This window comes from Sus scrofa, chromosome X, assembly GCF_054392235.1.
Source record: "Sus scrofa isolate SSC_HxYL_T2T_F1_AM1 chromosome X, Sscrofa_HxYL_maternal_Yorkshire_Landrace_v2.0, whole genome shotgun sequence".
NCBI classification, from domain to species: domain Eukaryota; kingdom Metazoa; phylum Chordata; class Mammalia; order Artiodactyla; family Suidae; genus Sus; species Sus scrofa.
In genome coordinates, this window is record NC_139401.1 from 11,466,443 (window position 1) to 11,489,658 (window position 23,216).

At 44.1% G+C, this 23,216-nt stretch overlaps 1 protein-coding gene across 4 annotated transcripts in view; it reads right to left on the reverse strand.

Annotated features, from left to right (window-relative positions):
* MID1 (midline 1) overlaps positions 1–23,216 on the reverse strand; it is a 668,331-nt gene that overhangs the window by 597,688 nt on the left and 47,427 nt on the right. For all 4 annotated transcript variants that reach the window (XM_085007319.1, XM_021080487.2, XM_085007321.1 and 1 more), the window contains one exon: positions 16,672–16,779. The gene's annotated coding sequence lies outside the window, so the exon portion shown is untranslated. The remainder of the gene's footprint in view (positions 1–16,671; positions 16,780–23,216) is intronic.

Consider the following 23,216-nt stretch of genomic DNA (forward strand, 5'->3'; position numbering starts at 1 on the left):
TTTTTAAAAGAAGACATACAATCTACATGAAGAAAGCTACAAAACTATACTAAAATTATTAAAACAAGATCTTCTAATGGGAGAGAAATACCAGGGTCCTTTTCTAGAAGACTGAACATCATAAACAGGCCCATCTATTGATTTAATATTATTTCCAGGAGAATCCAAGCAAAGTTTATTTGGATTGTGAGACTCTGGGGAGGGGCAGAGAGGTGAAGAAGTTGAATCAGGTGAAACTGATTATAAAGTTTTATAAAAATTTCAAGAAATTTTCAAAACATAAGAAAGATTTGCTAAACAATGTTTTAAAGCATATACTAAAGTTACTATACCAAAAGGGTGTAACATTAACACAAGAAAGACAGAGAGATCCAAATACATATTTAAGAATTTAATGTCTATTAAAGCAACTGCTTCAATTACACAGGGAAAGAATAGATGATGTATTTTGAAGGGAGAGAAGAAGGGGAATGGAACACTGCAAAAGAAAGAAAGAGAAAAAAACCAAAGAAAGAAGAAAAGAAAGAGGAGAAACCAGAGAAACTTGGAGAAATGCTTATACTAAACATAAGGTGAGGAAAATTCAAAGTGAGATATTATGCTGCACTTGTAAAAGAAATAAAAGTGTTCAAAAGACTTTAAAAAAAATAGAAAGCAGAAGTGCATTTACATATTCAAAGGGTTAAACGAACTTGAGCAGGAATATAAGGGAGCGGCTGGGGATGAAGGAAAGCAGACAGGACTAAGTTTGGAGAAGGCCAAAATGCCAGGCTATATTTAGGTTTTACCCAACAGTTAAAAGATTGCTAATAAAAAGTTTGATCCAGACAGCAAGTTGGTAGGGCATGGGTAGAAGACTAAAATTTATTGAGTACTAACTGTTGTTCGGGGTGTTATTCTCAGAAACTGACACAGAACACTAAATCCTCATTACAACCCTACGAATTGGGTATTTTTTAATTAGTAGTTTGATGTTCTAGTTACCATTCATGCTATTGTTTTTTTATAGTAATTTGTGCATTGTTATTTTGAAATATTTTACTCATTCTGTAGTATAAAGCAAAGAAGTATGTAAGCTATCAATATTATAAAAAAGATTATCCATATAAGAGAACAAAGTCATGATTATAAAATTAAAGAAGTGGATGGAGTTCCCGTCGCAGCTCAGTGGTTAACGAATCAGACCAAGAACCATGAGGTTGCGGGTTCGATCCCTGGCCTCGCTCAGTGGGTTAAGGATCCGGCATTGCCGTGAGCTGTGGTGTAGGTCGCAGATGCGGCTTAGATCCGGCGTTGCTGTGGCTCTGGCGTAGGCCGGTGCCTACAGCTCCAATTAGACCCCTAACCTGGGAACCGACATATGCTCTGGGTGCGGCCCTAAAAAGACGAGAGACCAAAAAAAAAAAGAAAAAAGAAAGAAAAATAAAATTAAAGAAGTGGAAAATCAGTATTGTCAGTTTGAGTTGGAAAGAGGTATGTTATGAACTCTTAAGTTTTAAAAATATGCACGTTCTGGCTCTGTCAAGGAAAATGACCAGTAGAAATCAATCCCCAAGCCCTTAGGTTTTGGCCTCTGATTCCATTCCCCCTTATGAAAGGTATCAGAGTTTCCTGGAGATATGGCCAATTCAAGATCTGGTTCAGTGGCAGGGAAGATACAAGATGAGCCTGGCACATTTTTGTGGTGCCAGAAATCGAGGAAGATTTCAAAGACAAATAGAATCGTTTTTAAAAGGATGCTGGAACCAGCTTAAAGAGGCTCCCAGTAGCCAAATCTATGAAAATCTGAGCATTAAATAGAGGAACTGCAGTTGAGTATCCACATAGTAACTGCAGAAGCTGAGGCTGGGGAAATCAAATACTTTGTCCAAGAATATCCAGCCAGTAAGAAGTTGAGTCGGTGCTATGAGTTTTCACGACTCCAAAGAGATGCTTCTACTATATACCAAGCTCCTCAACCAAAGCAATGATTAACTAAAGAGAAGTGTGCAGAAGCGAGAAAAGTAAGAGGAGACAGCTTGGAAGAAGCAGGTAAAGAAACCTGAACTCAACCTTCACTGCAATGGATTTTCTACTAAGTAGCTCCATGCAATAATACAAAAGGATGATTAGAGACACCCAAGCAACAGCTAGACAAGAGGGCATATTAGAGAAACCACCGAAGTCCCTCCAATACTGGTGTCCAGAGGCACTAAGTGCTCCAGCTTCATGGGGACGCTTCCCTTTAGTGTCCCTGTAATTGTGGTCAAATCCTTGCTTCACGCTGCAGGATGTTCTCCCACCTGTAGCATCTCCAAATATGGAGATCCCTCAAGACATGCAGACTATTCCTTAAGTTCATCCCAGCACCCTTGGGGCTATAGCCAGTCCTAGAATTCAATGCCTTACGGTCTCCTAACCTTTCCCAGGTTGCAGTAACTCTTCTCGCAGCTTTGCCCCCACCAGGAACCCTATCTCTCCTTTATTTTCACAAAGCACTGCTAAGACCAGGCTCTAGAAGTTAATCAAGTTTTTACTGACCACATGAGGCTAAAAGGAAGAAACTATAATGCAGAAAAGAACATTTAAAGGAGAAATTCTGAAACAGTGTAGCTACTGGTGTCCACCATATTACAGAGTAGAGCCCACCTCCCTTTACCCACTCATCCCTGGAAAGTTTTTGACTTTTGTCTCCCCCCCAAGCCCAAACCTGCCTGGGACCTAGAGAGAGAGGACCTAGATAAATCAACAGCTCATCCTTGATTACCAGCCTCAGGTTCCCCTCCCATAAGGGTACAACTCTGGCCTGCAACGAAGAATTGGAATGTGTTAAAAAGAGAGGGGTGGGATTCTCTTGTGTTGCAGTGGGTTAAGGATCCAGCATCGTCACTGCAGTGGCTTAAGTCACTGCTGTGCTGTGGGTTCAGTCCCTGGCCCAGGAACTTCCACATGCTGTGGGCACAGCTGAAAAAAGACATCATGATATAGATAGCTTAGAGTTACAGCTTCCCTTCGGCATAACCAAGAATTTGACTGTGAGCATTTTTCTCCCCACAACTGAAGAGCAATCACCATCAAAGTAGAATCAAGCATCCATCTCTAGGAACAAAATAAACCACAGAAACTTCAACGCTAGGATGTCTTTTTCTCCCAAGGCTCAAATATCCCAAGACTAATTTCTTCAATTAAGGCCCAGGGTTAAAATTCTGGGATTTTCTTTCATCTAGATTCAGAAGTTTCAGTGAAAGGAAAGCCATCCCCAAACATGTGACCTAGGATGAAAAGAGCAGCCTCGATATGGGGAGGGGGTGATGGGTAAGGGGTATCCATTTCTTTCCCAGAACAAACACCAAGGGGCAGATTACTTCCTCACCTCCTCCTACCCACTTTATGATTCAACAAGACCCATGGGTTTCACTTTATTCTGTATCTCAACTAAGAAGCTGTACTGATGTAGTGTGATTTCAGGGTGGTGTGGTATATAGACATGCAAGGTGGTCGGAGCTCTTAGCCGAAAACATCTTCCCACCCTCTCTCCCCAGCCACCACAGGCTGCCATCCAGCTGCCTGCTGCTTGGGAAGAGCAGGCAAGGTCCTTCCCTCCCTCCACCCCTCTCCCCCTCTCTTTCTCTGATCTAATCTGCTTACTGATGCTGAAGCTTGGGACCCCATCCAGGACCCAATGGGAGAAGAGAAGATTTGCATACACCACTCTTATAGCCCAACTCTGTACCCCTGGCATGGACCTCTATGGACTACATGAATCAGCACCCTAGTGGGGTGTCCTAACAAAGTATCAGAGAAAGCGAGAAGAATGAGTTTGAACTAAGAACAAACCACCCCCCCAGCACCCTCGCTGTGGGGTCATCTCAACTAGGCTCTGCTTGTTGGCTGAAGGTCACAGCCTTGTCAGCTGGGCCCCCTGACTGAGCTCTCCTTGTTTCTGGGTCCTAGAATCTGTTCTCTCACTCTTCTGGCTTAGGATGTTAACAGCCCCAGGGTACTGTGCCCTCCCTTGAGACTTCCATACCTTTGTAGCCAGACCCTTTAATAAAATCTCAGCAAAGTACTCAACATGAAGGGGCCATCATTTTCCTGCTCACATCTTGACTCATCCAAGTGGTCAGGAAAGTTGTGACTTAACTCCTACCATGGTGAGATGGACTTAGGCTAAGATGGCTGCCTTCTTGAGGCATGTACCCAGGTTCTCAGGAGATTCCTCTAGCAGCAGTCCCTATGACGTGACATGGCCTGTCCCCTGATTCACTTTTCCCAGTGCCCTCTGAGCTTCTACCCGCAGCAGCATACAACTTGCCTTGTAATGCTGAGGTACCCTTGCCCAGTATGACGGGCACTGAAATGTGCTATCTGGATTTCCATTTAAGAAAGAGCTTGTTGCCCCACCTGCCTAGAGCCCTACAGGCCCACATCCTTCGTCTGGTAACTTATCAGCAGAGGGCTGCCAAAGCCAAGGTCACACCCTTCCCAGGGTGGTGTACACCCAATGATGGTTGGTCAAAGCGAAGGTATAAAATCCCTTCCATTTGACCTAAGGCAGAACCATTATAATGGTCCATTTTATTATACCAGAGTCTCTCATGGGGGTGGCAAGACTGACACAAGCACTGCAGCTCAACCTCACCCTCTACTCAATCCTGCTTCCTTCTTCTCCCTTTCCCAGGTGATGATCCCAAGGGCATCCCTACTAGACATGTGTACACTGAATTCCTTCTCATCGTGTGCTTCCTGGAGAAGCCAACTGGCATCACTCTGCTATAAGATCCCTGTTAGAACGGCCCTCAGCCAATACTCCCATCACGAACTGTACATATGGTCTTCCAAATCCATGCAACCTATAGGGAGGGTAGTTTCCTTCCAGATGGAGCCCCCTTCCTCTGCCCTAAGCCATTTGGGCTTCCTCAGATGAGTAAGGCACCAGCCCCAGCCCTCTGGGGGCCTCAGATGCAAGGAAGAGACTTCACGTGTCTCAGCACGAGTCCCACAGGTGCTCTCCTCACTAGGACAGAGGTTAGGGGTAGAAGTCCTCCCTTCCCCCCACCGTTTCCATATTCTTGGGAGTAAGGAATGGTGGGACTCTCAGTGCTACTTCCTCCAAGGAAGTCCCCTCAGAAACATGTCTTTCCTCTCTGCCCTCCCAACTCTCATCTTCCACGTCAGTGAGTCAGATCTGCCATGGCCTTCTTAGAATGACTATCCTGGTGGCTCTTAGAACATGATGTCCCCTGGCTTCATTCCTCAGCCAAAACTGACCATGGCAGAGCCCCATATTAACAACATGTAATGTTATGGAAAAGCTCGAATATGCCAAGAGTTATCTTTTGAAAGAATTCCAATGCTGGTCTTCCCTGAGCAGGGAAATGGAGAGGCAACCAAGAAGGACAGAATTGAGACATGTTTCATTCTTTTTTTTTTTTTTTTTGGCATTTTGGTACCATGTACATGAATGTGATACCTATGAGACTGAACCTAATGAAACTACCAACTTTTGGCCTTTTGATCTACGCTTTTCTTATGATCTTGTTTATTGTCAGCATAGTCAATTGCAGGAAACCATAAGTGAACTACATGGCGTTTCTCCCACCATCCAATTATCACAACTGTTAAGTGGCCTATGCTGTTCCTTATCTCTTGCACTCAAACCTTGACCCTACGATATAATCTCCCAACTTGTATCTTCCGACTCCCAAAGTCTGCTTACAGACACCAAACAGAAAACAGGATGCAACCTAAGGAGGACAGCAACATTTCCACTCTGTCCCCACCCTATGGTCAATACTGTCCCCAAGGCCTCAGATAAACAACCCTCGTTCAGGACTCTGCTAAGACCCCCCACCTTCTCCTGCTAGTCTGCTCTGAATCTCTTCTCACTGCCTACAGCCCACTGAAGAGAGATTAACCATTCCACAGTACAGATGCCTATCCAAGGATCTATCATGATATAGACCTATACGTCTCCTTCACTGCAGTATTATTTTTTTTTCAGAAAAAAAAGTTCATGTCTTTATCGCCCAAATTAGAGCAGCGTCAGGATCAGAACAGCAGGTACTCAATAAACGATTACGGGATGAACGAATGACCTCGTTATGCAAGCTGGCAGTATCTCATAGCGTCAATGAATTCAGCAAATACTTTACGCTGCACACTCCTTATTCTGGTTTCGGTGCAATACTCCATCTCGATGTGCAATGGGATACAACTGTGAATCATTAGTGTTCGCAGACTCAATTACCCAATGGCCCGTGTATGATAGATGTCTCAGATACACAGTCCTAGCACACAGAAATGCGCTCTTTCTGAAAACATACCCTGACAGAGAAGGGTAGCCAGTAAGACCCTGGCTCCTACAGACGATAATTCCGTTATGCTTCACGGCCTCCAAATTTCTATCTTGCTTCGACGTGATGAGGAATTTCAAGTCTCCAAGGAGGACAAATAACATGAGAAAATTTAGTCAGGAAACTACAGGCCCCCAGGGCCAGAGGTTAGAAAACACTTATGCAGGTGAGGCTGCTTTCAAGAAGTTTTGAAGATATAAATTCCTCTTTGTCAGATTTACCATGTATTAGTCTAAGACAGTTCTTATATTTTCTTATTATAAGTATGGGCTGTGTTCTGCACCTGGAGCCCTTGCCAAATTGTAGATTTATTCCTATTTCTAGACATCTGTGAAAAGAATGTGTGTTCTGTTTCATCAGGGAGTTGCTTGAAGTCACAGGTTGCTAATTCCAAATGAATAGAAACAGTGATTAATCTCAGAGATATGAACCCGCCACTATTCATGTAACAGATGTCCATTATGATGAGTTACACATTTGTTCCATGTTTACACTAGAATACAAAAAGAGAAGATTCAACTAATTTGTTTAAAAAAAAAAAAACAAAAACCAGAAGAATGAAAAGGGGTATGTGAAGGTAGGGAATTGGAAGATACTAGAAAATGTTTGTTCGGGTGCCAGGCTAGATGCGACAGACGTGCGGTGCGTCGGCAGGGTGACAGGTAAAAGAGGAGGTTGAGAGTGAGAGGAGCAAGGGAGAAGCCGGGGGAAAATGTTCCTGGCTTCATTTCAGGGTGTGGATATTAACTCAGTTCGTCTCCCTTGGCTGACAGAAGCACTAATGCCAAAACCGGCAATTTCATCAGCATCAGCTACACAGAAGATGGGATTTCAGAGGGAGGCATGAGAAAAGGGAGAATGATGTATGTAATTTTATTCAAATAATTAAAAACAAAGTTGGCAGTCTATCTTCCTGTCAAGAAGAATAAATATCAGATGATGGAGTTGGAAGGCGAAGTGCAAGAGGCTTCCCGCTGCTCCATCTTAACTCTGGTCCAATACAAACTTGAGAGTTGACTCTTCACAAAAAAATCCATTCAGAGGGATCCTCCTCTGTGCGTTTCCAGGGACTCTGTGAGCAGAGCTAACGTAGCACGAGGACACAAGCCAGGACTCAGGGCGGAGGAGGCCGCCTGACTGCGCCACACTAGAGCTGATGGTTTCACAGCCATGAACGCAGGGCTTGCATAACTGAGCTAGTTCTCCCCAAGAGGATGAGTGCAAGAGAGGTTTCCAGAACTTTCCTTCCTCTCATGATTTGCCTCCCTTCCCTCCAAGCCCAGGAACGGTGGCGAGGCCTGATACGGAGGAGGAACTAAATGCTTACCAACCTACATGTACACCCACATTTGAAAAAATAAATTAATTGAGCTGGGGCTGGACTTAGAAGAATGACATGTGCACATGGGTTATATTTATCAAGAGATTAATTATCTTGCCTATTTGCAGGCTCCTGGGATCTTAGCAGACACTAACCAAAACTGAAGCACCCTCTCTGAAAGCTGTAACATGGCTGTGCTACGTCCTAAACTACACTTCTCCAGAGTTGGTTTTCAATAGCACTTCTTAGAGGAGAGGGCAAGCTCTGTTTTGTTACTTAGTAAAGACAAGAGATTAGCATGGCCAGTTGGTTTTCAAAAAAAAAAAAAAAAAACTAATAATTCAAATAGATTCACTGAGGGCTTTGTTTCTGAAGCACTTTAATCACTGCTCCTCTCTATTTCCAGTAATTTATCAAATCTCTCTCCAACTGCCCCTAAAATGTCGAGTTTAAGATGTGAAATGTTCCACTTGCACATCTAAACCTTTCTTTGTATTAAAGACTAAGACGGAAGGGAGCAACCCTCCTTGTATTTGCGATGCTCACCAGTCCGGTCCAGAAGGCAGAGCCGGCCTTCAGGAGTTCCCATCGTGCCACAGTGGAAATGCATCCGACTAGGAACCATGAGGTTGCGGGTTCGATCCCTGGCCTCGCTCAGTGAGTGAAGGATCCTGCGTTGCCGTGAGCTGTGGTGTAGGTTGCAGATGCAGCTCAGATCCTGCGTTGCTGTGGCCGTGGTGTGGGCCAGCAGCTGTAGCTCCAATTGGACCCCTAGCCTGGGAACCTCCATATGCGTTGGGTGTGGCCCTAAAAAAGCCAAAAAGACAAAATAAATAAATAAAATAAAAACTTGGAAAAAAAAAAAAAAGAAAAGAAAAGAAAGCAGGCAGAGCTGGCCTTCAGAAAAACCCTGGTGCTGACTGGACCTCTGGGAACCATGTAAGACAGCAGGAGCCTATGTGCCAACCTTAAGCAATGCAAGGCCGGACACACTGCCAAGGCTGTCCAAATGATTAAGGAGGAATGGAGCACATTAAAAATGACATGCTGCTACGCCAAGTTCGAAGGCCTGGTAAGGGGGTACTTGGAGCCAGCTGAAAGGTCCTTTCAGGCATCCTCCATCTCTTTGCCAACAAAATTAGTATCTTTATTTAGTCCAATCCCACCAAGTGAGTCAGGTTGACGATGACAGAGAAGGAAAGCTTCAATTTTTGAAGGTAGTAGGGATTAGAATAATACAAGGGGCAGCAACCTTTCTGGGAAGGGCCGAAGAGCAACTATTTTTTGGCTTTGTGCACCACATGCTCTCTGCTACAGATAATCAACTCTGCCATTGTGGTGAAAGCAGCAACAGTCCAAAAAAAAAAAAAAAAAAAAGTGCCTAACTGTGTTTCAAAAAACTTTATCAAGGCAGGCGACAGGCTGCATTTGGCTCACAGGCCATGGTTTTCCGACCTCTGGAATAATACATAGATGGCTCTCCTAAGCAGCCTGAAGATTCAAACCTCTAGGTCAAATTGATAATTATGTGGTTTTTTTTTTCATTCCCTGTATTTTGTAACGTGGTCAGAACTACCTCCTCTTCTTGTGGGGATCTTAATGTTATGTGCCTTCCAATACCATGTGCCTTAAATCACTGAGATGGGAGTTCCCGTCGTGGCGCAGTGGTTAACGAATCCGACTAGGAACCATGAGGTTGCGGGTTCGGTCCCTGGCCTTGCTCAGTGGGTTAAGGATCCGGCGTTGCCGTGAGCTGTGGTGTAGGTTGCAGACTCGGCTCGGATCCCACGTTGCTGTGGCTCTGGCGTAGGCTGGTGGCTACAGCTCCGATTCGACCCCTAGCCTGGGAACCTCCATATGCTGTGGGAGCAGCCCAAGAAATAGCAAAAAGACAAAAAAAAAAAAAAAATCACTGAGATGCACATCTTCTCAAACTATCTACATAAGCTTAGATTCGATCAAGAAAATCAAGTCATTCTAACCATCCCAAGAGTCAAGATTTCAAAATATAAATTAGGGCTGACATCAGACTTGGACTATCCGGAGCAGTGGGTCAAGAAAGTCACCACCAAAAAGAAAAACAGGAGTTCCCGTCATGGCTCGGTGTTTAACAAACCCAACTAGTAGCCATGAGGACACAGGTTCAATCCCTGGCTCAGTGGGTTAAGATCCAGCATTGCCATGAGCTGTGATATAGGTCGAAGATGCAGCTTGGATTCCACACTGCTGTGGCTGAGGCGTAGGCCGGCAGCTATAGCTCCGATTCAAGCTCGAGCCTGAGAACTTCCACATGCCATAGGCACAGCCCTAAAAAGACAAAAGACCAAAAAAAAAAAAAAAAAAAAAAAACTATGACCAATGAAACACCAACAAATTAGATGACCCAGATATAATGGACATTGCTAGAAAGATACAGAATGACTCAAGATATAGGCATTGTGAATACACCTGTAACAAGTAAAGAGGCTGAATTAGGAAAAACAAAAAGAAAAAAAACAAACAACAACAGCAGCAACAATAAAAATATCACTACCAAAGAGCAGGGAAGCAGGGACTAACTCCATCAGCCCATCATCACAAGGTGGGTGGTTATCCAAAGCTCTGCAGAAATCTGCTCCAGCTTGTAAGAGTCTACGAGAAACTTCTTAGCAACTGTCTCAGTCTGCACCAGCTAAGCATCTGGTTCTCAGTCACTCCCTGAGAAGCCAGTGTGAGTCTCCTGCCTGCCCAACATCAGCTGCAACCACCCCTGAATGTAATAGCTTCTACTCCTTTCACCTGAAAAAAAAAATCTTATGCTACTCTCTTTGGCCAACTAACTCAGGACCATATAGGGAAGGGACTGTAAGGGATGTCCCATTGTGGCTCAGCGGGTTATGAATCTGATGGGTATCCATGAGGACAAGGGTTCGATCCCTGGCCTTGCTCAGTGGGTTAAAGTTCCGGCATTGCTGTGGCTGTGGCGTAGGCCGGCAGCTGCAGCTCCGATTTGACCCCTAGCCTAGGAACTTCCATATGCCACAGGTGCAGCCCTAAAAAAAAAAAAAAAAAAAGCAAAACAAAAAACACAAAACCAAGGGGAGGTAGAGATACCTATTTGAAAATGAAGAAGCCACTATATTCCTCTCCGTGGTCATTGCAGTACCCATATGGTCCCCTTTTACTCATTTTTAACTTCCAAATAAAGAAAAAAACCTAAAACTTCTGTCCTCCTTGATGTAACTACTCCCTATCCATCCAAAACTCACATAAGCTTTTCCCCAAGTGGAGCCACAAAGTCCTGTTTCTTATTTTATCCATAAATGGTTGATGGTTGTCTTCCAGTTCAGTCACAATAGCTCTTTCCTATTCTGCGATTTCAATACTGAAATACAGGGCTTGACTCACTCCTTACATTACATGAGAAACAGAGGGAAGGACCATATTTTACTGATATGTACAGATATATCCATATCAAAACAAGAAGGGAAATGCCTCAATGTAAACCTTGTTTCAACAGCCAGTCACGTGACCAGGGCTAGTTTTCATAACTTTCTTCTCTTTTTACTCATGGGGATCACATTTACCCAGAACACCCAAGTGGGTTCATCATCCATTCTCAACACCACGCTGGGATCTGCCACCTACTGGTCATTATCAGATGACCCCCTCTGTGCAGTAGTCCAGCCTAGGTCTCTCCAACTCCTGGGAACCCCAACAGAGCCCACAGTCTCACCCATCCTAGTGACCCACTTCTTGGCAACTGCCTGGCTCAAGGGAGGCAAAGAAATTAAGAGTTGGGCATGTCAAGGAAAGGAGCAGAGCCCATTCATGCTGCCATGTTCCCATATCCACACACCCCTCCTACTTCCAACTCCCCATGTTTTAACCTCTATATCTGGTCCCTTCTTGATGGCTACAGAATTTAACTTTGCCTTCAGTTAATATAATCTCTTTTTCTCTCTTCCTCACTCCCCCACTCCCTCTCTCCATTTCTCCCCCTCTCTCCCTCCCTCTTTCTCTGAAATCTACTGGATTTTTGAGAGAATGTGTTCATTCAAATTACACCTAAAAGGCATGTATTAACTCTCTTTGATCTAAGCTGGGTAGCTGAGTTGATTATAGACTTGGGCTCATGGATTTAGATTCTCCATGAATGCATTTTGCTTTGTACCAAGGAAAAGCCTATTTCAGGATTTCAAAGTCTAACTCCCCTAGCCAGCCAGTTCTCAAATGTGTGCTGGTGGTCAAGGGCAAGGATAATATGTATGACGGTTCAGTGCAAGCCTTACCCCCATCCCTAAGAAACCAAAAGAGATGACTTCTCCTTAATAACAGATGTTTGAATGGGCAAAGGATAATGAGGGGCTTTTTCTTTTTTTTTAAGGAGAAAATGATGAAAACGTTATCGGAATAAGCTTTGTCAATAAAAGCCCCCAGTTAAAATATCCAGGTTACAATAACAGTTTCCAAATCCTCTCTCAATCTCTCTCCCTCTCCCCACATGTATATACCCCCACATAAACAATAATCAAAGAATTATCTCTGCCCTTACTGTGATTCCCTTATCATGTTACATAACATCTCTAAGCATCAATTTCCTCAATGGTAAAATGTGAAAAATTACAATTTTGTTCAGAAAATTATACCCAACTTCGAATGAGGTGAAATGGGCTATGGCCTGACCTTTCAGAATCATACTGAGATACTAACCTGCCTGTTGAAGTTATTTGATTGTCTACGGAATGCATTTTTATTTGATTCAAATTTAGATGCTCTCAAGTCACACATTAATTCATAGATTTTTGTCCAGTAGTAAAGGTAACCTCAAAGGTCGTGGTTTTATTGCCCCGTAGACATTAACTAGTTTTGAATCTAGCCTAGAGACATTATTCTGCCATATTTTTCCCCTGAAAATGTCTATAAATACCAAATTCTTCAAAATGCCCTTGGAATCATCTTAACCCTCTTAGGGTCCCCATCATTGGCGAGTTGAATAAATTCTTTTTTTTTTCTTGCTTTTTAGGGTCACACCCACAGCATATGGAAGTTCTCAGGCTAGGGGTCGGATCGGAGCTGTAGCCACTGGCCTCCACCACAGCCACAGCAATGCCAGATCCTAGCCACGTCTGCAGCCTACACCACAGCTCATGGCAACACCAGATCCCCAACCCACTGACTGAGGCCAGAGATCGAACCTGCATCCTCATGGATCCTAGTCAGGTTCATTAACTGCTGAGCCATGAAGGAAACTCCTTGAATGCATTCATTCTATATTTGTGTGAGACTCATGTTTTTAGCTCTTTAAAAATTATACTTTGACCATATTTAGGTCATGAAGTTGTTACAACAAAATAATGCAAATAAAGTAATTACTAAGGCCCTGACATATATTAAGCACTTAATGGATGTTAGCTATTATTATGAGCTACAATTAAATGCCATTTGATGCATAGGAAAGAAAAAAATAAAGCATACTCCAAACTTCACCCAGAGATACTTACACAGCTAAAAAAGAAGAAGTAAAATAAAGAGACTATTCACTTAATATTGAGCTCCACCTTGACTTCCCTGGGGACTTCTGACTCCTTTAGAATCTAGCCCAGTGAATTAAGCTTTTGAATTAATAGCTATTTTCACAGATGACACAAGACCTTATAATTATTGGGATCTATAACTGTATACAGAATAAAGAATCTGTCATAAAAAAAGAATTTCCCCACTTCATATGGCCAATAGTAGACAATAAAATTAAAACTGGGATTAAAGTAAAAATTAATAGTTTCCTCTCCATCCTGCTTTGACAGACCCAACTATTATCTTCATTTTATTTCTTTAAATTTTAGTGGGTTATTCTCTGTCTTTTTCCCCAGAAGTTTTTAATAGCTACATCCTTCCTATCTTCCTTTGTCTGATTTCAGTAACTGCTGAAAATAATGTTTTCCTGCAAAACAAAACAAAACAAAAACGTGTAGCCTAAAAGAAACTAAAGGATAATACAAAGAAGACATACGGATGGCCAAAAAACACATGAAAAGAATTTCAACATCACTCATTATTCGAGAGATGCAAATCAAAACCACGATGAGGTACCACCTGACACCAGCCAGAATGGCCATCATCCAAAAGTCTACAAACAATAAGTGCTGGAGAGGGTGTGGAGAAAAAGGAACCCTATTACCCTGTTGGTGGGAAAGTAAATTGGTGCAACCACTGTGGAAAATAGTATGGAGATTCCTCAGAAAACCAAAAATAGAACTACCATTTGATCCAGCAATCCCACTCCTGGGCATCTCTCCAGACAAAACCATGACTCGAAAAGACACATGTACTCCAATGTGCCCTGCAGCGTCATACGCAATAGCCAAGACATGAAAACAACCTCAATGTCCATTGACAGAGGAGTGGATCAAGAAGCTGTGGTCCATAGACACAATGGAATATCACTCAGACATTAAAAGGAAGGAAATACTGGCATTTTTAGCAACATGGATGGACCTAGAAATTATCATGCTAAGTGAAGTCAGTCAGACAGTTGAGACACCAACATCAAATGCTATCACTTACATGTGGAATCTGAAAAAAGGACACAATGAACTTCTTTGCAGAACAGATACTGACTCACAGACTTCGAAAAACTTATGGTTTCCAAAGAAGAGCGGTTGGGAGGTGGGGGGATGCTGGGGGTTTGGGATGGAAATGTTATAAAATTGGATTGTGATGATCATTGTACAACTATAAATGTAATAAATTCATTGAGTAATATATATAAAAAAAGAAACTCAAGGATAATAAAGGGAGAAGCATGACCAGTCCTTCCAATTTCACTATGATGTTGGCTGCTACTTATATTCATATAACTTTCTCAGATTAGAAATCATCAAAAAGAAAACAATTTTAGGTTTTGGTTATTGGAATTTTTGGTTTTATTTACCTGTTTTTTTAGAACCTGGCATAGGAGTCAAATCAGCTTTGGCTTGGAGGAATCAAATGAATTGAGTAACTGAATAAATGTTGAAACAACCTTTAGAAGTAATACATAACCTTTCCAGACTGATGTCTAGAGGAGACTAAAAAAGCATCTACAGAAAGAAACACAAGCCCTGAGGCACACAATTTCCACACGTACAAATATGAAGGAAACAAATGGAACTGGATTTACTCTGCACTGTACACAAAACGAAAGAGCCTGGGTCATCAAATACTTTTTAAATACCTTCAAACACTGAAACACAATGCAGAAACCTACAGCACTTACTTTAAAAAAGCAAACAAGGAACTACAGGGACTTCGGTCAAGATTAAATATTCACCTGTTGTTCAGTTCCAGTGAACCAAAAAAGAGCCAGCTGAATGTAAGTGAAGATGGTAAACACTACAGGTAGTACTGAAGTGATTTATTTGTAGAGCTTACTCATGTGTCTAGACATGATCGGACATTCTATGTCTACACAGAGGTACACTCCAGATACGTGGCCATGTGTCTATGTGTGCATACCTGTCTGTTTTATATACATTCACACAAATGCATTTCGTAGCCTTCGAAACCAGAGAATACCACTAAGCAAGTGGCGAAATCAGTGGAGGCAGCCCTCATTCAAGATTCTGCTAGTCCCTTGCTGCTCAAAGTGTGGGCCCTGGAGCCACACCATCGGCATCACCGGGGAGCTTGTTAGAAATCCCAAAACTCAGGCTCCACCCCACACCTCCTGAATCAGCACCTGGATGTTAACCAGATGGCCCGGCGATGTGGACATCAAAATTCAACTTTGAGAAGCACTGCCTAGATCCATGCTATCCACTATCAAAACTACAAGCCAAGAAAAAAAAAAACTACAAGCCACATGTCTACTCAATTGACATGTGATTAGTGAGACTGAGAAAGGGAATTTTTTAATTATTAAAGTGTACATTTTACTTGAGTCAGTTAGTGAAAGAATTTTAAATATGCCGGAACAACTCAGATGCTTGCTTCTAAAGACAGATCAAGTATTTCCAATGAAAATTTAGTATCTGAATTGAGAAAGTGCTCTAAGTATAAAATACACAGCAGACTTCAAAGTGTTAGCATGAAAAAAAGTACGCAACATATGTCATAATCTTTGTAATGATGATAGGTTTAAATTACATTTCAGATGGCTGAGTTAAATGTAATATATTCGTAACGTGCATGCGCTTCTCTTACTTTTTAAAATGACTACCAGAAAATAACGCCTCGTGTATTATTTCTACTGGACATCACTGCTTTACATCCACGGTTCTCTGATCATAAAATTACTAGTGCCTGAGTTCCAGTCCCAGAGATTCTGATGAAATTGGTCTGGGGTGAACCTGGGCATTAGGATTTTTAAACTCCCCACCCCCGTGAGTCTATGGAACTGCCAAAGTTTAGAACCACCGCCCCAGGGTACTAGAGAATCATTAATCCCAACTGATAAATAATGACTTCATAAGGACCCGGGAGCATCTTTTAAAGAGCTCCCATCATTCCTCAATTCAAAGGGGAAGGGTATGCTTAATGAGCAGCCCAAGTGACAACCGGGCACTCCAGGTCGGAGCGCAGTTTGAGAACCACGCCTAGAAACACAGGTTGAATACTTAGTGATGCTGTTTCTGGATTAATCAGCTGCCCTAAGAAAGCAGCCACTCAAGTGAAACAAATAGTTCAGCAAGTAACTGATTGGGGAAAGGGTCTAACCCAATTAAACACACCAGTTAATTGTTTAAAACCATATGTCAGAACAACTACCAAAGGGTCACCCTGGTAACTGAAGGGAACTGTTTCTATGTCAAGAATTCAGCAGATAGGAACTGGGGAGGCAGTTCCTGTCCGAAGTCATGTCAACCTTGAGTGTGATTGTCCCCTCTGTCAGCTGCTAGCTGTGTGACTTTGGGAAAGTTCCCTGACCTCTCTGTGCCACACCATTTTCACCTGTAATGATGAAATGAATACTTTATACCACCACTGACGCTCAGCCATGAGACTAAAAATAACGCACTGCATCCGATTCCAGTTGAGGGATGTTCTACAACATACCTGACCAGTACCCCTCCGAACGGTCAAGGTCACCAAAAATAGGGAAAGCCGGAGGAACTGCCACAGCCAAGAGAAGCCCAAGGAGACAGGACGATCCTGGAAGGGATCCTGGAATTTTAAAAAAGGACATTAGGTAAAAACTAACAATTCAAATCAAGGATGAATGCTAGCCAATATTCATGTATCAAAATTGCTTTGGAGGAGTTCCCGTCGTGGTGCAGTGGTTAACAAATCCGACTCGAAACCATGAGGTTGCAGGTTCGATCCCTGGCCTTGCTCAGTGGGTTAAGGATCCGGCATTGCTGCGAGCTGTGGTATAGATGGCAGATACAGCTCGTATCTGGTGTTGCTGTGGCTGTGGTGTAGGCCGGCAGCAACAGCTCCGATCAGATTAGACCTCTAGCCTGGGAACCTCTATATGCCTCGGGGGCAGCCCTAACAAGACAAAAGACAAAAAAAAATTGCTTTGGGAGTTCCCTGGTGGCCTAGCAGTTAAGAATTAGGCGTTGTCATTGCTGTGGCACAGGTTCGGGAGTCTATCCCTGGCCCAGGAACTCCCCCGTGCCGCAGACACAGCCGAAAAAAAGGAAAAAGAAAAAAAAATCGGTTTACTGCTTGTGACAAATGGACCATACACATGTAAGACATGACTAATGCGGCAAACTGAGTGTGGAGCATATGGGAACTCTCTGTGTGCCTTGGCAATTTTTCTGCAAATCTCCGATTACTCTAATTCTAAACGTTTATTATAAAAAAGGCCTAGCACGGTAGTGCCCAGGTCAGAGGTACACCATTTACAATCATTATTACTGTTACTGTGAACCGTATAGTTTGGAAGAGACCAAAGGAAACAGCGGCATCTTGACTGGACATTTTCCAGAGAAACTAGGAACTTGAAAGCCCTGGAGATGAGGGGTGAGGGAAGAAAAGATAGCAGGGCAGATGAAAAGCCACAGAGACTTTATTTCGTCTATGGCCAGTCCCAGGCCTGTAACTTCTGTCCCATATGACCCTGCTGGTCTTCTCTGTGACGCCGTTCAGAGTCTGTAATTATTTTCTTCTGGCAACTGTTCTCTGGTCTGAGCCCGTCCACCTGCGCGGGCGCGCACCCTGCTAGCGAGGAAGCATCAGAGAGCGGAGGAAAAGCACGGTGAGCTGGCGTCCTTTTCCAGCGTGTTCTCGCCTCCCTGCAACACCCCTCTCAAAAAGTAAACACACACAAGCAAGGAAACACTCCACCGACCCAGTCACCTTGCTGGAAGCGGGGGAGGTGGGGCAGGGAGGCCTCACCATGGGAGTCCGGATTGGCAAATAGAGGTGACAGAGCTGCAACGGAAATGCTTCAGGATTGGCCTGAACCCTATCTGTACCTCGTGTGTTCTAGTTAACTGAAGCTCCACAAAAACCTTGTCAGATAAGCAGGGCAGATGTTTTGACTTCCACTTGAGTGATGTAAAAAGGTTTTTATTTTTATTGTCTTTCTAGAGCCGTACCCGTGGCACATGGAGGTTCCCAGGCTAGGGGTCCAATCGGAGCTGCAGCCGCTGGCCTACACCACAGCCATGGCAGCGCGGGATCCGAGCCTCGTTTTCGACCTACACCACAGCTCATGGCAACGCGGGATCCTTAACCCACTGAGCGAGGCCAGGGATCGAACCCGCAACCTCATGGTTCCCAGCCGGGTTCGTTTCTGCTGCACCACAACGGGAACTCCTAAAAAGATTTTTAAAGGAAAGGAAGCAAAGAAGGGAGAGAAGGAAGGAGAAGCAGAGAAGAAATGTAAGGCGACAACGGCATTCATAGCTTATTTGTGGGTCATTATATTGTTCTACTGGGGCTGCCATTACAAAATAGCACAGACAGGAGTTCCCATTGTGGCGCAGCGGAAACGAATCCGCCTGGGAACCTCGAGGTTGCGGGTGTGATCCCTGGCCTCACTCAGTGGGTTACGGATCTGGCCCTGCCGTGAGCTGTGGTGTAGGTCGCAGATGCGGCTTGGATTCTGTGTTACTGTAGCTGTGGTGTAGGCCAGCGGCTACAGCTCCGATTCGACCCCTAGCCTGGGAACCTCCATATGCCGTGGGTGCGGCCATAAAAAAGCAAATATATATATATATAAAACAGATAAGGGGGCTTAAGCAACAGAAATGTATCTTCTCACAGTTCTGGAAGCTGAAAGTCCCCGATCAAGGGGGCCATCAGTGTTGGTTTCTGGTGAAAGCGCTCTTCCTGGCTTGCAGACAGCACACCTAGCTGGGGGCTGACCTGGTCGGGAGAGAAAGCGCTGGCGTTTCTTCCTCTTCTTATAACTGCGCCCCTCTCTACATCCTCACTTCAGTTTAATTACCTCCTTAAAGACTCCTCTCCCAAGGAACGAACGCAGTCACACCTGAGGCTAGAGCATGAACCTATGAATGGGGGGGGGGGTTTCGCATACAATTCAGTCCCTAAAAGAAGGTTCCCTGCAGGGGCGGGGACAGAAGAGTGAAGACAAGGACAAGGAGCAGCTAACACACAGAGAACCGGGAGGAACCAACAATGAGACTAGAGGTCAGCTAACTGTGGCCCGTGGGCCCATTTCAAAGGCCACCTTTATTTTGTCACAAACCTTGCACTGGTGCTCGGCCACACCCATTCATCACGTGGACTGCCCGCTGCTGCTTTTGGCCGGGAGAGCAGAGTCGAGTACTTTCTAGGCAGAGACTATGGCTCACACAGTCCGGAAGAGTTACTCCCCTGCCCTTTATAAAAAGTGTGCCAGCTCCTGGGTTAGACTGGTATACTCTACCCACAAGAGGACCCCATAGGTTGGTATTGTTTTCATGTCCCCGATGAGGCAGTGGAGGCTCTAAGAGCAGAGGGGACTTCGCTATTCACAGCCCTGCAGGGAGAAAACTGAGGGTAGAACTTGAACATGGGAACAAGCCACCCCACCACAGGGCCTAGGGCTCTTCCCTGAGACCTTGGAACTGTGTGTGGAGGCCTCAGCACTAGGGTTTCCGACAACCCGACAACCCTCTCAGCCTTGCAGACCGTTGTCACTCAGGCCCTCAGGTCCCCAGGCCCCCCAGTCTCCATTCACACCTTATCAGCATGTGCTGGGGGCTATTTTAGGCGCTGGGTTTCTTGACCTGTTACTTCGGTTCGTTTATGTTTTGCATGTGTTTCATATGATTAGGATTTACATGGCAAGCAGATCACTTGCATTAAGGGAGCCTTGCAAATAATTACAGAAACCTTAAGGGGTTTCCAGGGATAATTTTGGGACTGTTGGTCCCAAATGCAATTGTTGCTCCTTTTCGTTATTAGACAGACTGTTCCCTTTTCAGCATCCCATATTGAACTCATGGTGCTTTCCTTACTGTATTGATTACAACTCGGGTTCCCTTTTATAGAGGCATTTGTCAATAGAAAACAGTTCTTAGATCCTCTTTGAGTCAGTAGAGACATTCCCCCAAATTATTTACTCGAGGATCCAGAGCCTTTTCATTAGGCCTATGGTAGAATTTAAGGAAGCAACACTACAATTGGGATTAATTTGTGCTGGCTAACAGATCTCGTAAGGCTTGGGGCTTAGTGCTCTTCCTGACCATTATCTGCACGTAGATTCCGGCTGCTTTAGTCTTCCGTCCAGTATCTCTTCCATTTCATGTGGTCCAAGGTGTGCCATCAAATGCAACAGTCCAGGCCCGCACAAATCACATTACCCTCTTCTACTCCTAGACTTAGTAAATGATCCCAAAGAAAGTATGTGACTCAATAGGAGCTGATGACCCAGGATGTTCAAGGAGTTGGGAGAGGAGTTCCCTGGTGGCTCAGTGGGTTAAGGATCCCACGGTGTCACTGCTATGATTCCAGTTGCTGCTATGGTACAGGTTCGATCCTTGGCCCCAGAACTTCTACAGGCCATGGGCATGGCCAAAAAAAAAAAAAAAGAAGTGGTGACAGAGGTTGTCACACGGACACCAGGCTGAGAAAGGGAGGCAGAGCCCCCAGATCCAGCCCTTCCTGAGCTTCACCCACTCCTGGACTTCCTAGGGATTTGAAGCAATAAATTCCTTTTGGCTGCTTAACTAATTCAAGTTGGGCTTCTCACTCAAAACCCAAAACGTCCTCATTATTAATGTCCTCACAGGGCACTGAGCCAGTCCTCACCCTGGCTGCAACCTTAGAGCCCCCAGGCCATGTCTCTGCCAGGTTCAAGGGCTTTAGAAATGGAGAACCTATGGGACGTGAGATGCAACACAACGTCTTGGATATAGTTATGCCATCTCTTAGGGACAAAAACTGCATTCTGGACTTGATTTCTTCAGTTCCATTTCTCCCTGCTCTTTTGCCCTTCTTGCAGGGGTATCAGGACAAAAATCCTTGCGCTGATGACACTGATGGAATTAATCTCAGGAAAGAAAAAACCAAGTAGGATTAGTGGCTGAACCCCCACCATTGATAATGCTTGACGGAGTGGGCTGGCCAAAATGTGATGCCAGGGTTGGACCCCAATCCTACCAGTGGTCCCTAGCACCACAGAGGGAATCAGGAAGGAGAAATAAAACCCAGAGCTTCGGGAGTTTCCGTTGTGGTACAGTGGAAATGAATCCAACTGGGATCCATGAGGTTTCGGGTTGGATCCCTGGCCTTGCTCAGTGGGTTAAGGATCTGGCATTGCTGTGAGCTGTGGTGTAGGTCACAGATGTGGCTTGGATCCTGCATTGCTGTGGCTGTGGTGCAGGCCAGCGGCTACAGCTCCCATTTGACCCCTAGCCTGGGAACCTCCATATGCTGCGGGTGCGGTCCTCAAAAGCAAAAAAAGTGAAAAATGAAAAATTAAAAAACCCAGAGTTGCAGAGTCATAACCAAATGGCTGCAAAATTATCCTTTGCGGGAAGCCATTTTTTTTTTCCTCCTTTGTTTTCCAGAAGATACCTTTCTAAACCTGCCTAACTTCTGCCTTACTGGATTCTTTAACTGTCACCTACAGCATTAGCTATGACTCAGAATTTCCTGTGATAAACTCTACAACCTCCCTCCTCCCTCCCCCGGGAAAGTTCCTGACTGAGGCCCACCCACTCCAGCCAAAACTCAGTTCCGAGTGGCTGTGAGATGCCTCGGTGTCGTTTGAACTGCGCGCTTGCACGTGTTTGCAGGTAATGCTAAACAGGCAGCCTCCTTTGTTGTCTCATTTCGATGCAGTTTAACTTGGCGTCCTCCCTTTCAGACTGATGGGAACTGAAGTCGCTCTTTAGGAAGGAAAGCTCTTTGTGTGAAAGGCAGTCCGCCAAGGTGCTAATTCCATCTCTGGTAGGTTTTTCCCAGGACTGTGTTCCTTATCCAGGAATTTCCCTGAGCTTGGTGGTTTGCTAGTCCAAATTCCAGCTTTGAATAAATAAACCAGCTGAAGTGCTCGGTTGCCTCAGGGACTTAGCAGGGCGGTTTCTGAACTTCCATCGCCCCCCAGTGGCAATTTCTGAAGTCTTTTTGTTAGGCATTTTCTTACTCAAAAGGACTTCGGTTCTGATTCTTGCCTCCAAAGCTGTTTAAAAAAAAATTTTTTTTTTTTTTAATTCTCACACTGAAGATTAGGAAATGTTTGTGTGGGGGTGTGTGGTAATGTCAAGTTCACAGCTGCTGGTTCACGAGGTCGTAGATTCATGCAATTGACAAGAATCATGTAATTGGGGTGCCCTTTGCAAAAAATCCTTATCAGAGCTGTAGAGTCCAATACAAAGGGATTACCATGAGTTTTTTTAATTTAAAGGCTCTAGAGCTGGGTCTCCATTTTCATGGCTCAATTAAACCACTGTCATTAACTGTCATTTTTAAAGTCATGTTAGCCTTTTGTAAACTTTTCCACCATAAAAATTTTTGTAACCTTATCCGAGGAGGTAAGAAAAACATTTAAGGCCAAAAAATATGAAGGTTTATAAACTCTATATATGTACATATATATAATGTTATATGCAAAGTTACATGTATAGGAAATATATATAAATATGAAAAATATGAAGGTTTATAAACCATATATATGTTATATACAAAATTTTCCATAACTTTGCAAAAGCCAACATCGAACGCACCCAAAAAAGTAGAAATAGCACTGTTTGGTTGTCAAAACCTGCAGCAGATTAATCCACAAGGCGGCAGAATCAAATGAATAAAAGTTCTGGTGAGTTCAAGCTTTAACTGGATGAAACTCAGAAATAGGTGATAGAGTTGCCCTAAGTCATCAGATAAAGATGCTGAATTGTCTCAATGGTCAGAAGGAACTGATAGACAACATTTCATTCATCCACAACCCGTCCACTCAGCTATCATCCCTTCCCGGGATCCGTTCACCACCCCCCGCCAGGCCATCCTCCCAACCATCCCTTTAGACAGGTTTAGGTAGATGCTCTGGGAAAAACCAACGAGAAAAAAAACAAAGTGTTTCTTCACTGCAAGAATAGTTTTGCAACCACTTGAGAGGGTGCCGTGGGCTTCATTTCTCCTTCCTAATGATCTCCATCCATGCCTCTCCACATTAGGTCTGTGGCTGACATTGTGTGAGG